Consider the following 18,186-nt stretch of genomic DNA (forward strand, 5'->3'; position numbering starts at 1 on the left):
AGGCAATTTTCAGCTGTTTGGATGAATAACCTTAATTCCCATTAATATAAGTAGCATTTGTCCAGTGGTGGAGGATCTGAAACACAGTGTCGTGCAAATTTAATTTGGTGGAAAGCCTGAGATGTCACTACAATTCTCAAGATCCTGATTTTACAGAATTTTAAAGCTGGAGCTCAATAAACAGGAGTACGCTGTGCATTCTGGTAGAATGATTTTTCCCTTAGAGGTGTTTTGTTAATGGAGGTAAGGAATGGGGAGAAATATTTGATCGTATGCTATTGTATTAGCCTTCTACCCTTGAAACATCAGAGAGTAAGATCTGGAAGAAAGAACAGTTAAGGGATTACAGGGCGGCCATCTGTGTCTTTGATGGAGGATGGACGTGGGTAAAAGTGGGAGAAGCAAAAATGCTTGCACCTTGCATTTTTCAGAGGTTCTGTAAATATTTGTTGTCTGATTGACTGGCTGAAGGAAAAAATGAAGTAGACTTTGTTTTGTGTGCTCATTTGTCCCGTCTCCTTCCTCTGTACCTACTGCAATGGTGTTTGTTGTTCACTGCATTTCCAGAGAGCACTTGGCACAGGTGTCTGATCTCTAGGGGGTGGGTGGGCCAAAGGTCAGGATCCATAGTTATTCTAGGCATCCATTCATGCTATGAAACCTACTTCCCTTTCTGCACCTTATCAAACTCTGTGGGATATCTTATTACATTATAGCCTATTCTATAAATTAGCCACCGCTGTAGCTCAGGATTCACCCAAATGAATGAATCTTCTTCACATTTAGGGTGAAAAATTTGGGGGTGGAAACTTCCTGAGAAGAACCCAGAAACAACTCAAGATGTCTGCCAAGAAATCAAGATAGCAAAACTCTGGGTTTCAATTCTCAGTTGAAGTGGAAATTGAAAAGAGAGAGTATTCTCAGTTCAGGGAATAAATTTCCAGCTCAGATAGTTCAGTAACTATATACTGTATTTGATGGGTTCTCAGGTGCAAATCTGAATGTCCCTGTGTTAGGTTGTATTTTGCCTTTGATAGTGCTGAAAAATTGCTGATGGCCAGGCCATCAGTTTGATTATTTGTCATTGCCTGAAGTATGAAAACAGCAAAACACTCACCCCCGCCCCCCCAAAAAAATTGCACAATGACTGTGACAGCTGCTTGGAAGAGAATTCCAAAGAAAATAGGAGAGCAGTCTTTTAACCCCTAGGAACCAAATAGTTACAGGGAAAGGAGATGCTGTAGGTTCTTCTTGATTGCTTAAGGTTCAGCACCAAAGGATTTTTTGTTGTAGATTCTTTGTAAGATATACTGCATCAGCAGTACTTTATGGAAAAATCTGTACATTAACAACTCGGGGTGCAAAAGTAATCTCAAGAGTCAGACTCCGAACGTGAAGACATTTTAAGAAGATGCATTAACTAATGTATTTTAGGTGTCCTTTATCCATATGTATGTACAACAGTAATATATGATAAAAATCTGTGTGCTACACATCTAAGAGAACTTCTCAGTTTCCATATGATAAAATTCAATCTGATAGGAACGCATTATGTCACTGTTTAGTTGGTAGTGTTTTTCTTTCTGGTTGGTACGTAAAATAATAGGGCTTCTTAAAATCAATCTATGGTGTCAAAGTCAAGGACATATGCTATATTCTTTTAAAAGTTCCATGACAAATCCTCTCTATTTGGGGATTTACAAATTATTCAAAGTGAAACAAACAAACAACCGGTGACTTCAACACGCAAAGCCTAAGATCTAATGCACTGGTAAAGAAATCACATTAAAACTAAATAGAATGCAAATGAGGGGCTACGGAAGGAAGGATGGACAAATGTGTTGCTACAGCTGTGTTGCGATTTTAGTTAACAGGCCTTTATTGCATCCGCTGTGCATGCAGCGTACTACCCTGGGTTGTTACATTTTCCCTAAAACGAATCTGAGATTTCTTCAGGTTCTGACAACCTGAAGGCGGAAATAGGCCATTCCTCTCCTCTGATTGTTCGCTAACCTCACAATCTTTTTTTTTTTTTTTAAAGGAAGGACAAAGTTATTTATAGACCCTATTAATTTAGCTTAAATGATTCTAGCTACTGGCCATGTGTAATCAGCTTTTTCCTCCTTTCTACTTGGAAAGTTAGGAGCATCCATAACTGCTTCCAATGTCAAAATACAAGTGGGGTTTCCAGGCCACCTGAAAAGTAGTCAGATTCAGTCCTCTGTGGAGGAGGCCAGCTTTTTGGCTGCTACAAATGCGTGGACAGAGGGAGGCTGTGAACTTGAGAAGTGCCCCTTAATGCACGTGGAATGGGATTTGAGTATACTCTTCCGTATTTTCAAGCACTCAGAGTTCATTCACGGTAAGAAAATTTTTAAAAAGATTTTGAGGGAGATTGCTGCTGAGAGATTATGGAAGGGATTATTTGGTGGGGACCACTGGAGGGTTTTGTTTTTTCCTGGGCAACTAGCCTTCTGGTTAATGCAGCGTCCCATCACTCAATTCAGTGGGCCCAACTATGTTGTTCTAAGAGGTCCTGCATGGTTCTGGGTTCAGATGGCAGACAGGGAGAGAATTTGGGGTTCTCTCTGGTGGTGGGACCAACTCTGAGCCCCTGCCACCGACCTGGTGAACCCCCTGGGTGATGTGCTCAGGAAGTGCTCAACCTAGTTGAAAACTACAAAGGACAGCGTCTTTCCTATTCATAGAGGGGTGCTCTGCCCTGCGTGGGGAGAGCTAGAGATGACTTTCCCTTGTTTGTGAAGTCATTTCAGATTTGGAGAAAAGTTTCCCAAGTAGTAAAAAAACATTAACATTATATTTACATTTAGAGAACTCTGACTTGGAGCCCAAGACTGATCTTATCTTGAGAGGCAAGATCCTTATCAGCCCAACCTGGCTCCAGACTTGCCATCCTTCTGTCTTGTACAGCGAGAGCTCAGTCCTGCCCCTGGTTCCCACTGCATGGCCTCACCTGAATCCAGTCGGCTTCATTATCAGGCCATTCCTGACTACCATCCCTCCTGGACATGTCACTCAAAGTTTGGCACTAGGGCTCCCATTGTTTCCCAGGCCCCACGCCTGCCCATCCCTCCTGTCCCTACCTTTGGCTCACGTAATAGGGTCTGCTCTGGCGAGCCTGTGCACTCTGCCTCCTCCTGGTCCAGGGCTTTGCGTCTTTCTTGCCAGACCCTCTCCTCGAGCCTGTTCCTGAATCACAGGCTGTGGACAGGATTTCCAGTCCTACATATCTGATCTCTCCGTACTTTAGACCTCAGGCCTAGATGGCCTGTTGTTAGGTTTTCATTACATGCTAGAACACTGGGCCATAGTTTGTGTTTCTTTATCCTTTCATTTCACCCGTGTATTTAATGACTACAGCATTTAAACTCACCTATTCTGATGTGGTTGCATTTTGACCCATGATTTCTATACCATCTGGACACTCTACGTGAGTATATATCCAAGGCATCCACTGTCAGCACCAGCATATAGGATGGGTTCCCTTATCCCTGCTCACTTTGTGGGTGGGCCACGAATCTTTGTATCTTCTCTGATTCACAAGTACCACAACGGTTATTCTCCACCAAGGATGTATTATCTCTGTACTTGTGGGACCCGTGAGACAGCAGGATTGACGTCTGGTTTGGATCTTAGCTCTGCTACTTTCTAGCTATGTGGCCTGGTATCTATTCCTTAACTCTGTCTTACAATCCATTTTCCTCACGTGTACAATGGGGATCATGATCGCCGCCTCATAGTTTCTTGCGCACGGGCTAAATGAGATGATCCGAAGCCTTTAGCAAAGTGTCCTGTAAATAGTAAATGCTCAATTTGTGGGAGCTATTTTTATTGTTGCAGCTTAGCCGAAGCGATGCACAACCATAAATACAATTCCAAACAACAGTGATGTGTGAGAAGTTCAGCGCTAGTGATGGGTAAAATACGCTTTGGGAACAGAAGTTCTCAGTGAAAAGGTACGACTCTCTTGAGGTCTGGAGGAGGTATTGTGTTGGAATTTTAGTTAACAGGCCCTTATTGCCTCCGCTGTGCATGCAGCGTACTACTCTGGGTTGTTACATTTTCCCTGAAATGAATCTGAGATTTCTTCAGGTTCTTCAGCGTCCTTCAGTGACGCTCTAGGCAGCAGTTAGGCTGGACTTTGAAGGATGGGCAGTACTTTGCCAGAAAGAACGGAGGAATCCGTTCGGCGAGGCAACGATTTCCCAAATCGAGCACTGCTGATATTTCGGGCTGCATAATTGTTTTTGTTGTGGGGGCCTGTCCTGTGCATTGTAGCATGTTTAGCCCTGGGTGTCCGCTACCGTCTAGAGGGGGGGAGTTAAAAACCTTAGGGTTGTTTTCAGTGCTTTCCCATTGTCATCCCTGGTCTGTCTGCCTCTACTTTTAAGAATGTGAGGTGTTCGGGGCAGCTGGGTGGCTCGGTTAAGTGTCAGGCTTTGGCTCAGGTCATGATCTCACAGTTTATGAGTTCAAGTCTGGCATCGGGCTCTCTGCTGTCAGCGTGGAGCCTGCTTCATATCCTCTGTTCCCCTCTCTCTCTGCACCCACCTCCCAGACTCGCTCGCTCTTTCTCTCAAAAATAAATACACATTAAAAACATGCCTTTGGGGCACCTGGGTGGCTCAGTCGGTTACATGTCTGACTTCAGCTCAGGTCATGACCTCACGGTTTGTGAGTTCGAGCCTGGCGTCGGGCTCTGTGCTGACAGTTCTGAGCCTGGAGCTTCAGATTCTTTGTCTCCCTCTGTCTCTTTCCTCCCCTCCCCTCCCCTCCCCTCCTCTCTCTCTCTCTCTCTCTCTGTCACACACACACACACACACACACACACTCTCTCTCTCTCTCTCAAAAATAAATAAACATTAAACAATTTTTTTTAATGCTCAAAAAAAAAAAAAAAGAACATGACATGTTAGTCTGGTGTCTCAACTCTAAGTGACCCTCTCTCTCATCAGTCATCCAAAGGACCACGTACTCATCCTGCTAGTATGTTTTTCGTCAAGAATATTTGGTATTTATTATTGTCAGAGGCTGTGCCAAGCACTGAGGATGCAAAATCCTTCCTCAGTCATAGTTTATAGCTGAGGCTCAGAGCTTGAAGTTTACTCCCTCTTTTATAGTTTTATACACGCCAGTCATTTTTCAGAATTCGGTTCCGATTTTTGTATAATTCATTTATCACCATAAATCATTCATTAACTTGTTACTACTAATCACTAACTCATAAAGATTATAATTGCTAGTGTAATTATTAAACATAAAATATTAATCACCTATACCTCCATTGATTTAATAATTATCATTAACTCCGTGCCTCCTCACATTGGCTGTTTTAGGCCCTGCGCCTTCATACTGAGGGTCTTCTGACCTGTGAGTCTAGGAAAGTGCATTATCTGCAGTCCCACGATCATGCATCGAATCTTGATTGACCCAGGTCCCTTCTAGTTTCTTTTGCCCAACACCCACCTTGTAATTATACCCTGCAGATTCGTTTGTTTTCTTTAGTTACTACCTGGCCCTTGATAGCATGAACGTTCACAACCCCGCTGAATTAAAAATGCATAAGATTATTATTTTCAGCAACAACAACAGCCACCACCACCACCACAACAAAATTTAAAGGTGCACACCTACATAGACTTTGGGGGCGGGCCAGTCATGAATGACAAAGCGATGTCTGGCATGTGGGCTTGGGCACAATGCGTGCATACGTATGCATTCAACCATAACGAGTGCAAATGGTTCGAGAGCAATTCCGTTCTCTAAATGATATCAATTGAGAACTCTTAAACACCACCCACTCTGAGCATTAGGGGCTTTACGAAAGGCAGAGAACAGTCAGTCCTCTGCAGTTGCAAGGTGGAAGACGTTGCAAGGCATTGCAAGGCGAAAGGTGCACAAGCTGCATGAACGTGCACATTAGTCTCCTCTGATGGGAGGGCTGTGTATCGAAATCTGCATCTCCCGTCAGCTGAGTGACCCGGCCTCTGGTTCTTCTGATGACATTACGCGAAAGGACATCTCAAATGGGGATGCTTGCCACGTTGGATAAAACCTGTGATTGTGTATAACAGTAGCTACTACATCTGTTGGCATGCACCCAACTGGAACTTCTGTAATCTAGAAATCTGTTGCACGTCCAGATGGTGAAACTTACCTACAACGGTTACCTTTGCTTTCCTTTTAGTACAGTTTTGCCGCTTTCTCATGCTGGAGATTGATATGGAACATAAAAATGTTTAGACAGCTCCCTGGGAAACTTTTAAAAGCCATTAATTTGGAAACAATTTTGCTTCTATATTTTATTTCTCAATTGGTTATGATGGAAGTAATTGTCACACCCAAAGGGAGAATCGTGACTTCAGGCAGTGCATAAACAGCCACATTCTTTGGAAACAAAGTCTTGTTTTCATGTAAATGCCCTGAATTATAAAAAAAAAAAAAAACCAAAACTCGAAGCAGTCTGGAAAGCATAATACCGTGACAGAACCGTTTTTCAAAAATAATCTAAGTTGTCAGGCCTGTGCATCATACACTTTAATAAGAGAAAAGGACGTATTTTATACATCAAGTCTTCATTGCTCCAAACATTCGATTAAGTCAGTCTGTACCTATATACTAGCCATTCTTTCCTTAAAGACTCAGCAAAGAAATTCTTGATATTACCAAACACCTGGGACTTCAGTGTCAAAAAAATAAGTTACCCAACCTCTCTGAATTTTAATGTGTCATTTTAAGAGTAAAAACAAAGGTCCCTCCCTTGGGGAGCTGTTGGAGGACGTAGTAAATAACACATGTAAATCAGCTAGTATATGTTTTGTGGATGCTTAGCAAATGATTACTACTCCTGCCTCTTGGTAAGTAGGGTTTGTGTGTATTTATGTTGCAGACCATCAGAAGGACAACAAATTCCGGTCCTTCTGTTTTTGAATTTGATTTAGAAAAAGAGGCTTTAATGGTATTACAATAGATTTTACTCCCCACTTTGCAATATATCATAAAGGGCTTTGTTCCCAGGAGCACCTGGGTGGCTCAGTCGGTTAAGCATCTGACAGTTGACTTTGCCTCACGTCACAATCTCACGGTTTGTGGGATTGAACCGTGTTGGGCTCTGTGCTGAAGGGTGGAGTCTGCTTGGGATTCTCGCTCTCCCTCTCTCTCTACGCTCCCCCTCCCCCCTTAAAATAAATAAATAAACTTAAAAAAAGCCTTTGTTCACAATACTGGTCGCTAAAATCTAATCACGTTCCATAAATCTAACTCAGCTAGTTTTATCTATGTAATGCTCAAGAACTATGGCATATGGGTATATGAAACTAATTGCTGAGTTGTTTCATAGTACATCTGGTCTGTACATCTAGCTTCCAGTTGTTTGTACTGCTATTAATTTTTGTGTTTAGAAAATAACAATTCAGCAGTCATTGAAAATCTATAAGGAGTGAGGCAATCTGGGGGAGAAAAAGATGAATGTCACATATCTGAATAGCAATTAATGGCAATTCAGTTTTCCTTAGGGAAGTAAGTGTTCTCCAAATTGCTTTATAAGAACTTAGTCAAAAGCCTAAGAGTTCGTTGAAGACATGACCCCCAAGCTGGAAACTGTATTTTCAGCCTTTTTTTTTTTTTGCCACAAGCTTGACTGAATACAGGCCAATGGGGTATGAAAAGCAATATGTGCAACTTCAAGGTGTGAACTTAAATATCAACTACTCTCTTTCAAATTCCTTTTTCATCTTCTGTGCACAAGTCAGAGATCCTGACCTTTGAGCTGGAGGCAAGAACAGGATGGGTGGGTCTCTGGAGTATAAATTCTGGGGAAGAGGGTTCACCTAGATACTTGGGTGGACAAAAAATACCTCCCGTGGCAGATGCTTCCGTTTGTACACTAGCATGCATTTCCTTTTGTATCTTTTAGTATTAGAACCCTTAAATTTTAGCTGGACACATATATGACCATTTGGAGACTACATTTCCCAGCCTCCCCTGCAGCTACTGGTCGTAGTACTGTATCAAAATGTAGGCCAATAGATGCTTGAGAGGATGGAGCCCCTCCCTGATCCTGAATTTCCTCTTCCCCTGCCAGCGGGCCTGGAATATAGTCATGGTTGCAAACGTGGTTTTTATGGGCGTGGTGGTAAACTGTTTTTAACCATGTAGATGAGGACAACACCCCAGAAGACGGTGAAGCAACACATTGAAAGACATGTGGATTCTTGAATGAGAGCATGGAACACAGTTGTCATGCTAGCCTTGGGTGGCTCACTCTATTTTGGGGTATCTTTGTACATAGTAATCTATTCCATGATTAACGTAAGTCCCATATAGATGGATGTATCCTATATATGCTATATATATATATCCCATATATATATCCCATATATCCGTATATATACCCATATATATATATATCCCATATATATATATATCCCATGTATATAGTGTGTATATATATATATATCACATATATATATCCCATATATGTAGTATATATATATATATATATCTCATATATATAGTATATATATATATATCCCATACATGTAGTGTATATATATATATATATCCCATATATATATATATCCCATATATATATCCCATATATACATACATACATATATTTATATTTATAGTTTTACTGTTTCTAAACACCTTTACATGTATAACTTCATTCTACTGATTTTGTTTTTAATTGAATGCCTAAGGTAGGGTGGTCTTACCCTGGGCTCTGAGGATACAGAAATGAATCACACATTCATCAAGATGGGGGCCTAGCTGGAACAGAAACAGGATTTTTTTTTTAGGATAATTGAAATTTGGGAAGACAAGGCAAAGTGGGGCTTGAACCACAGACGCTAGGGTTTCTCTTATGCAGAAGGAGGTCTATTTCTTTTCCTTTAATTCATTGGTTCCCTGCCCATGGTTTTTCGACCAGTAGCATCAACTGCATCTAGAAATTTCTTAGGAATGCTAATTCTCAGCCTCCCCAACAGAAACCTACTAAGGCAGAAACACTGAGGCCCAGTTTTTTTTTTAAATTTTTTTTTTTCAACGTTTATTTATTTTTGGGACAGAGAGAGACAGAGCCTGAACGGGGGAGGGGCAGAGAGAGAGGGAGACACAGAATCGGAAACAGGCTCCAGGCTCCAAGCCATCAGCCCAGAGCCTGACGCGGGGCTCGAACTCCCGGACCGCGAGATCGTGACCTGGCTGAAGTCGGATGCTTAACCGACTGCGCCACCCAGGGGCCCCGAGGCCCAGTTTTAACAAGCCCTCCAGGTGATTCGAAGGCATGCCTAAATTGAGAATCACTGCTTTAGTCCTTATAGCAGCTCTGGAAGCTAGTCAAGGAAGTTTATAATATACCCATTCTATGTATGGACGGACCAAAGTTTAGGGGATTAGGAAATTTGCCTATGGCTAGTGGCAGACTCTGGTTTGGAGTCCATGTTCTGATCCAATCCGCATGTACAAGACCAACTTCACTATCCCAACTCTCTATTTAAAGGCTTGGTTCCATATACAGTATTTCTACACAGTGGCAGCACCCGTGAATTTGAGACCAGGGACGGAATGTGCAATTACTGTTGGCTTCTGCAGGTGGTTAGAAAAGACAGGATTTTGCCACAATTACTTTCCCTTGCAAATCCATTCTTTTTTCCAATGCCTGGGTATGTTTCATCTGTTTTCCATTGCTGAGAGGGTGTTGGAAGCATAAAATGCCCAGAAGGATCTTTCTGCACAGGTTTATGTGGCCCTGGTGACTTAATGATTGCCCTTTATGTGTTCCTAAGTGGTAGATGTCCAGGTGGTCTCAATTCAGAAACAGTACATTGAAACACTACCGTGGCTGTTCAGAAGGTACCCACACCTCCTTTCTGAGTTAGGTGTGACAGGCACGTCCCACAAGCTGATCTTTCATCATGGCAAAGCTGACCTGCATCTGTATTTTTAAAAAGTATGACAAGCAGAGGTGCCTGGGTGGCTCGGTCGGGTAAGCGTCCGACTCCGGCTCAGGTCATGATCTCACGGTTTGTGGGTTCGAGCCCCGTGTTGGGCTCTGTGCTGACAGCTCAGAGCCTGGAGCCTGCTTCAGATTCTGTGTCTCCCTCTTTCTCTGCCCCTCCTCCACTCACACTCTGTCTCTGTCTCTCAAAAATAAATAAACATTAAAAAAAAAGTATGACAAGCAGCATTTCTAGATGACAATTTCAGAGCTGTCTTATTATCTGTTGTAAAACCTACAGTGAATTAATACTAAAGTCATTAATTTTTTAAAATTTCTAATCTTTCCCTTTCTTTTTAACAAGGTGATAGAATAGGCTGTGATTACCTCAGTCAAAAAGGTGAATAAGAGTTTTTTGATGTTTATTATTTATCTTTAAGAGAGAGAGAAAGATGAGGGGTGAGCAGGAGAGGGACAGAAAAAGAGGGAGACACAGAATCCGAAGCAGGCTCCAGGCTCTGAGCCCTCAGCACAGAGCCTGATGTGGGGCTCAAACTGCCCCTGACCCTGAACCGTGAGATTATGACCTGAGCTGGAGCAGGACACCGGATCTACTGAGTCACCCAGGCGCCCCCTGGTGAATAAGATTTTTAATTGTGCTTCTGCATAAGTCCGTTTATGTTGGTTTGTGTAAATAGGGAACAGCGCTGGTAGATTAGCTGAAGTGAAATTGATCTAAGCTATGTTAAGGGGAGTGTTGTGGTAAGAGACTTTTCCATGGAAAGAGCGAGATGACAGAACCCCAGAGGTGCATGCAACCTTACTGTACAATAGCCACTGTTTCTGTGAAGCTTCTGAGGGGAAACAAAAAAAAAAAAAAAGAAAGAAAAAAAGAAAACGTGCATGAAGGACAAGGCCAAGCCAAGGAATACCAGGTTCTTAGCTGGGGCTTGGGGCTCCAACTACATTCTGAATAGTGATTTTGGCTGTGTTGCAGGCAAGGCAACTTTAATCCAGGCTAGAAATAGATCTGCGTTCTCAAAACATGTGAGCACTGCCCCTTTTCTCCTAAGCACACCCAGGAGTCTCATCCTCTCTGTGGGAAAACAAACAAGCCAGTGAGGAGTAAATAAGAAAGCAGTGACCTCAAAATCCAGACTTCCGTTGGTTCGGGCAGTCTGCCCTCAAGATGAACCATCTATGAAGTGTGGCAGCAAAGAAACATTGCCAAGGGGGAAGAACACCTTCAGCCAGGCTCACTGCAGTGAGAGCTCTACACTCGGCACAGATGGCCATCAAAGCATTCTTTCCCATGACCGTGACCCATTCTTGGTAGAGGGCTTAGGGTGGAGTGGGAGGCGGAAACTCTGTCCATGCCCGCTGAGTAACAAAATGGCTGCTCTGTTCAGAAAATTCAGTGGGCAAAGTGTCTCAGTGGTTTGATACCAATGAGAATTGCCTTGCAGACAGGGAACTTCATCGATGGAATTGTTGACTTTTAGACTTGTCCTAGGACCCAGAAAATACTGATTTATTCATCCAACAAATCTCTGTATTGAGCACTACCTACCAGAAGAGCATTTGTGGTCGCAAAGATCACTAAGGAAAAACGTCTTGACAGTGCAACGCTCCGGTCCCAGTAACTGACGAAGAAATCAAACCGAGTGAGTTGATCCAAATGACGGGAGAAAGAGAGAATGCCAGATCAGCCTTCATGCAGGATGAGTATTCCCATTTCCTTGGAAAGCTAGCACTTAAGAACTGCAAGCTTCATACTCTGAAAGACTAAATGGAGTAAACTCCAGTGATTCCAGTGTCTCTAAGATGCTTGATGTTCTTTGCCTTTGTTCTTTGTTTTTCAGAGCTGACCTTTTCTTAATGGTATTTTACTGTAACCCAGTTCATGTTCCATCAAATAGTAGGTTTAAAAAAGAAAATCCCATAGGACTTCCCTGGTAATTTTGAAGCCGTTTATTAGAATTTTAAATACTTCAGAAAATGGACTTAAAAACCTCGCTTGAAAGAATTTGAAAGAGAAAAAATATTGACCTTTATAATAAATTGATACTGTTACAAAAATATACCCTAGAGAAGACTGGAAATGGTCATTTAGAGTTGGATACTAGCAAAGTAAGCTCTTTAATGTATCTCATAAATATATTTTATATGCCTTTCAAATGGTGAGAGAATAGTGCAGGCCACTTTTTTTCATCCATAATTATTTTCTTCTCATCGTAGGAATCCATTCAGTGTAATTTGTCCATGACATTTAGGTAGAAGTGGGAACATTTCCACTTCCTGTTTCTAAACACTGCAGCATTAACAATGTCAACTAGATCTTAGGTATTACAATAATGTTGACTCTAGGGATGGTTGCACAGTGGTGAGAATTGCATGATGCTCTATTTGAGGTTCTAACTCCAGAAAAGTGGTCCTTATGATTGAAGTTTGAACACAGAAATAATGCATTGTCTTTGCAAGTGTATGATAAAGATCCTGGCTTGAGATTAAATAGGGCTCCCTTGGGCACGTCTAGGAATGGAAGAGGAAACACATTGCCTCAAACTATTCTCTGCTTCTGTACGTAGTGCCTCCCGGGCCTTCTCTTTCCTATCTCCCTCAAGTTCATACTTGGAGTACCGATGGTTCAAGAAATAAGGGAAGGTCTGAGAGCTCAACTAGGAACTTGGAATGGGATCCTGAGTAAAGGACAGACAAGCCAAGGAAATGGATTGATCAGGCAAGGACCGGCAAGATCTGCTGAGACAAAGTAGGCCTGCTAGTCAGGGTATAACACTCTGAAAAATGAGTCCTTAAATCTCACGACTTAACATTACAAAGGTTTATGTTATACTCAAAGTCCAACAGTGGTTGGTGGGAGGCTGAATTTTACCCAGACACCAGAGAGCGAGAGCATGTCAGCGTGTGCATTCTGCAGGCGCTATAGCAGAGGTCAAGAGTGCTGGAAGGTTGCTCATCGGTTCTTACATACTTTGGATCAGATAGGATGCAGGTTTTTTCCGTCCTTGTCCATTGGCCAGAATTAGTCAAACGGCCCCCATGTGCAAGGGGCAGGGCAATATGCATTTAGTGGGCAGCACACAACCGCTGGGGGCCTGTGGTTGGTTATCCTGCTGACTGGTTACAAAACCAGCCCCTTGGTTTCTAATTGTGCCTTTGCCTGGGAAGCTGCTGCTTTCCCTTAACACGGCAACCATGCTTCAGGTCGGTGGTCAGAGGCTCCACCCCAATGTGCTGTAGGTTTCTGATTTGTTTTGCCAATGATACCGATGGAAGTAGGAGTCAAGGCAGCATATTTCTGTGCGGTATTTCCTCTGTCAGTAGTCTCCTCGGGGCTGCGTAGTTGCCTACAGCATGTTTAGTCCAGGGAAGAGTACACCAGGATCCATAACGAAGTCAAGTTCTTCTGCACTCTGTCTGGGTTTCCATTCCAAGAACTTTGCACTAACGGCTGTCAGGAAGGGCTTACCATGATTTGGCTCTCCTGGTTCAGTACCTGCATGGCCACCCCCTCACAGGGGGAGGAAAAAGACGCAATGCCAGGTACACCTCTGCCTCTCGCTTTCTAGCAGCTGAGAAAAACTTGCCAGTCCCCAGCTTCGGACCAAACCAGAATCTCGCCCCCTCTGTACCTTGTTTGGGCAAACCTCCACCTAAGGGCAAATGAAAGGGCACGGCCGGGTTCCTCGGTTGCATGGGCGGCTACGGAAAACACGGTTTCCTTCGCCTGGGCATCTTCTGGCTCGTTCCGATGACTTGTGTCAAAAGCGTCTCCCCGGAGGGCAGCAGCAGAAGACCAAGAACGCACTGACGGGGCGAGAGCCCCGAGAACGCAAAGCATCAGCAGCATTCGTGCCAAGAAATCTCACGGCGGCAGAAGACTGTGCCAGCGGCTTTTGTCAGGACGACAGACAGGAGACTCAGCACACGTAACAAGACTCACGACATCAGGCTCAGTTGCCCTCTGCTCAAATGTCGGTCCTCGACACCGGGCCCTGGCAGCCTGGAGCGGATGTTGGCAGGCGCGGACGCTCTCTGCAGCGCCCTACAGTGCCCTGATGGGGCGGGTGTGGGGGCTGCGGTTTCGGAGGGTGCCAGCGGCACATTTCCTGCTGTTAGTCTTGGCAGAGACAGGGAACTGGATGCATAGCCCGCAGGGCCCGAGGGAGGAATAGAACTGCCTACACTGTGTAGCAGGCAAGAGGGCTGATTCACAAAGCACCCCAGAGACTGTTCACAATTTTCAGAATCACTGGGGAGAGATCTGAGGGGTTGCATATGCAAAAAGACTTTTTTTTTTTTAAGCTGAGACACCAATGTTAATGTTTACTTTTGGAGAGAGACAGAGCATGAGCGGGGGAGGGGAAGGGAGAGAGGGAGACACAGAGTCCGAAGCGGGCTCCAGGCTCTGAGCTGTCCGCACAGAGCCCAATGCGGGGCTCGAACTCACAGACTGTGAGATCATGACCTGAGCCGAAGTCGGACGCTCAACCGACTGAGCCACTCAGGCGCCCCTATGCAAAAATACTTTTGGCCTAAGATTGTGACCCAAGGGGCACCTGGGTGGCTCAGCCCTGCACTGTACCCCACCTGGTCCCAGAAGTCCGGTTGGTTCAGTGACATCGCATGGTAGTTTGAAACCAGCTCTCGTGGAAGGTATTCACACGCAAATCAGTGAATGTGAAAATTAGGGGTTTTTTGAGGGGGGAGTCAACAACATTGTCCCCATTTGCACTACTGTCCTCAACTAATATTATGAGGTACAAAGAGTTGAATCAAGTTGAATTTTTCCTGTAGGCAACTGAGAGCTTTTGAAAGGAGGAATAATGTTTTCAAAGAGAATATTAAGGATATTAGTCTGGCATTGATACATAGGAAAGGCAAGAATTGAGAGACTTGTGTAGCCAGTAAATAGTTATGAGCCTCTTAACATAATCCAGGAATAAGGAATCAAGTACTTGAACTTGAGTGCTCATGGTATAAATAAAGAGGAAGAAATGAGCCCAAGAACCTTTTAGTTAAGACCTTGATTTTGGCAGACAAGGTCAGGGTGATTGGCCCTTAGTAGACGCTCTTTAAATATGTGTTGAATTAAATTGAGTTTGAATGAAAATTTATTCACAAATTTCATTCTCTGTTCTTCCCACCCCCCCACCCCACCCCCGGCCCTTGTTCTGTCTTAGATCATTCTTCATTCTGTTTGTTCTTTGCCTATACCTATTTCTGTTTCTTGGGTTGCTTTTTTTCCCCTCCAATCGTTGTATTTTTCTCTACTTCATTTCTAGAATAATTGGTAACCAATCTTACTATCTGCTCAGAAATTTGGAAAACAAAATCGCTTGGCAGATAGGGTGATAGAGCTGTCCCTCCCAGAGATCAGGGAGTTGGTATTCCCCAACAAAGGTATTTCAACACAGGCTCTTTCTGGGTTGAAAAATACTTCCTACTCTCAGCATACTCCTTTATCTCATTTCAGTAACATTTTATAGGTGGAAGCAACAAAATAAATGAAATATGAGTCACCTTTAAAACTTGCGGTGTGCCTGTCAAATTAATCGTACAACCCACACACCAAACTCATTCCTTTAATTGAGTGTCTTATAGGTGCTACCCCTCAGCATAAGCTGTAGTTAATGATCAATTGTTGCCATAAATGATTTAACATTTGTGTACACGTGAGATGGCATGCCATAATTCATGGAAATGCCAATGCTGTGAAATAACCACAAACAGTGATAAATGGGCTGTCAATTTCTATATAATTACTCCAGATCTAACATCCTACTTTGTATGTTGAAATGCATTAGTGCATAACAAATGTGCATCATCCCAGTGATCAATATCCTATTTCAAATGAAAGTGTGTTACGGTATAATTATCATGTTATATTTTCTGATGATTTTTCTGTCCAGCTATGCTGTATTTCAATTTAAAAATAAAACCACGGATCGTCTACCTGGATTAGCCTGACGCTACTGGTCATAATTAGCACATGGTTTGATATGTGCAGTTTTAATTTAGACATTAATTATCGCTTGTGACATCACTTGGGTGTTAGACGGTTTAATTTGTCCACTTGAAGTAGTATCTTCTGAATAGCTATCTTGTGCCCCAAATAAATCTCATTCTCTGAGCCTTTGATCTGAAAACCTTTTGTTTTTTTCTTCCTTTGCTTCTTCATTTTGCTTTCTCTTTCTTGATTCTCTTTATTTCATTTTGCTGAGGTAGTATTTTTAGGTTAAAGATGGAGGTCAACCAGATTGAACCAAAAATGAACTTAAAACGAGCTCTTTGACAGGCAAAAAAAAAATGTTTTTATACATTCAGATACTTTAAGAATTTTCTGGTAGTTCCTAGAAAGAATAGAGGGAATGTAAACACCTCAGTTTTGCAGGCATCCCTGGCCTAATCATGTGCTTAGAAAGGGCGAGGTACACCCTTGGCCTTGCTCAGCACCCCTAGGGATGAATGATAGGGAGTCACCAGTAATTTGAATGACACATGAGTCTGGCTTACCCATGCTCTAAGACTGTCACTCAGCTAGTGAGAGCCCTGGCTGACCCCTCAGCAGCTACCTGTCAGGGCTGCTCTCTTGTTCTCTTCTTGCCAAAACAATCAATTTCATGTAATTTTTAGAAATTATTTTATTGGATAAATTTGACATGTAACACTGTGTAAATTTAAGCTGTACATGTTACTCTGAGTATATATTGTAATAATGGTTTCTGTTGTAACAATATATATCACATTGCTTACTTGTTCTGCAATATTATTGTCTATGTTCAGTTAACTGTACAATAAATATCTATGGCTATCTTAGTACTTGTTACAAGTTTACTCTTAAACACTTCAGTCTTCCCCTCCCAGCCCCTATCCCCTGATAACCACTGTTTTACTCTGTTCTGTTTGTTCACATGCTTGGTTATTTTAGATTCCACATCTAAGTGATATCATACAGTACTTGTCTTTCTCTGTCTGGTGTTCAAGGTCCATCCGTGTTGTCGCACATGGCAGGAGACCCTCCCTTCTCGTGGCTGGATAGTATTTCATTGCGTATACGTGCCATATCATTTTAATCCATTCATTTGTTGGCTGTTTCCATATCGTGGCTATGGTGACTAGTGCTGTGATAAACATCTGAGTTGTTTCCGTATCTTGGCTGTTGTGAATAGTGCTGTGATAAACCTGGGGGTGCATATCTTGCAGAACTCCTGTTTTAATTTCTTTTGGGTATATTCCCAAAGTGGAATTGCTGGATCATGCGGTAGGTCTATTTTTAATTTTTGGAGGAACCTCCATATTGTTTTCCATAGTGGTTGGACTAATTTACATTCCCACCAACCGTGTGTAAGTGTTCCCTATTCACCACATCCTTCCCAATGCCTATTGTCTCTTTTCTCGATAATGGCCATTCTGACAAGTGTGAGGTGGTCTTTCATTGTGATTGTGATTTACTTTTCCCTGATGATGAGTGATGTTGAGCACCTTCTCCCGTGCCTGTTGGCCATCTGGATGTCCTCTTTGATAAAAAGTCTATTTAGTTCTTCCCATTTTCTAATCAGATTTTTTTTGTTATTATTTGTGTTCATTCTTTATATATTTTTGATATTAACCCCTTATCTGACATATGGTGAGCAAAAATTTTCTCGCATTTTGCAGGCTGCCTTTTCATTTTGCTAATTGTTTCTTTTGCTGGGCAGAAGCTTTTGAGTTTGACGTAGTTCCATTGGTTGATTTTTGCTTTAGTTGTTTTTCAAAAGCAATCGTTTTCGGAAGTTATATAATCTTAGTTTCTTTTTGAAAAAAAAATAGCCATTCACCGAGAGACAGTATTCTAGCAAAGGTTTAAAATAACGAATCAGGGGTGCCTGGGTGGCTCAGTCGGTTAAGCGTCTGACTTGAGCTCAGGTCATGATCTCATGGTCCGTGGGTTCGAGCCCTGCCTCGGGCTCTGTGCTGACAGCTCAGAGCCCAGAGCCTGTTTCAGATTCTGCGTCTCCCTCTCTCTCTGCCCCTCCCCTGTTCATGCTCTGTCTCTCTCTGTCTCAAAAATAAATAAATGTTAAAAAAAATTAAAAAAATAAATAAAATAACGAATTAACTTGTGGTCTGAACTTCTATGGAGGAACAATGTGATGCTTGAAGGAGACATAATTTGTGAGGAAGTGAGATACCTGAAAAACCTAAGATAGTGTTCCCAA

General features: G+C 42.7%; 1 non-coding gene across 1 annotated transcript; it reads left to right on the forward strand.

Moving 5' to 3' along the window:
• Positions 1-17,851: 17,851 nt before the first annotated feature.
• On the forward strand, positions 17,852-17,936 carry TRNAS-UGA. The gene has a single exon. It is a non-coding gene; the product is annotated as a tRNA-Ser (tRNA).
• The last annotated feature ends 250 nt before the right edge of the window (positions 17,937-18,186 follow it).

The sequence above is a fragment of the Prionailurus bengalensis genome, chromosome A2 (assembly GCF_016509475.1).
Source record: "Prionailurus bengalensis isolate Pbe53 chromosome A2, Fcat_Pben_1.1_paternal_pri, whole genome shotgun sequence".
In the NCBI taxonomy this organism is placed as follows: domain Eukaryota; kingdom Metazoa; phylum Chordata; class Mammalia; order Carnivora; family Felidae; genus Prionailurus; species Prionailurus bengalensis.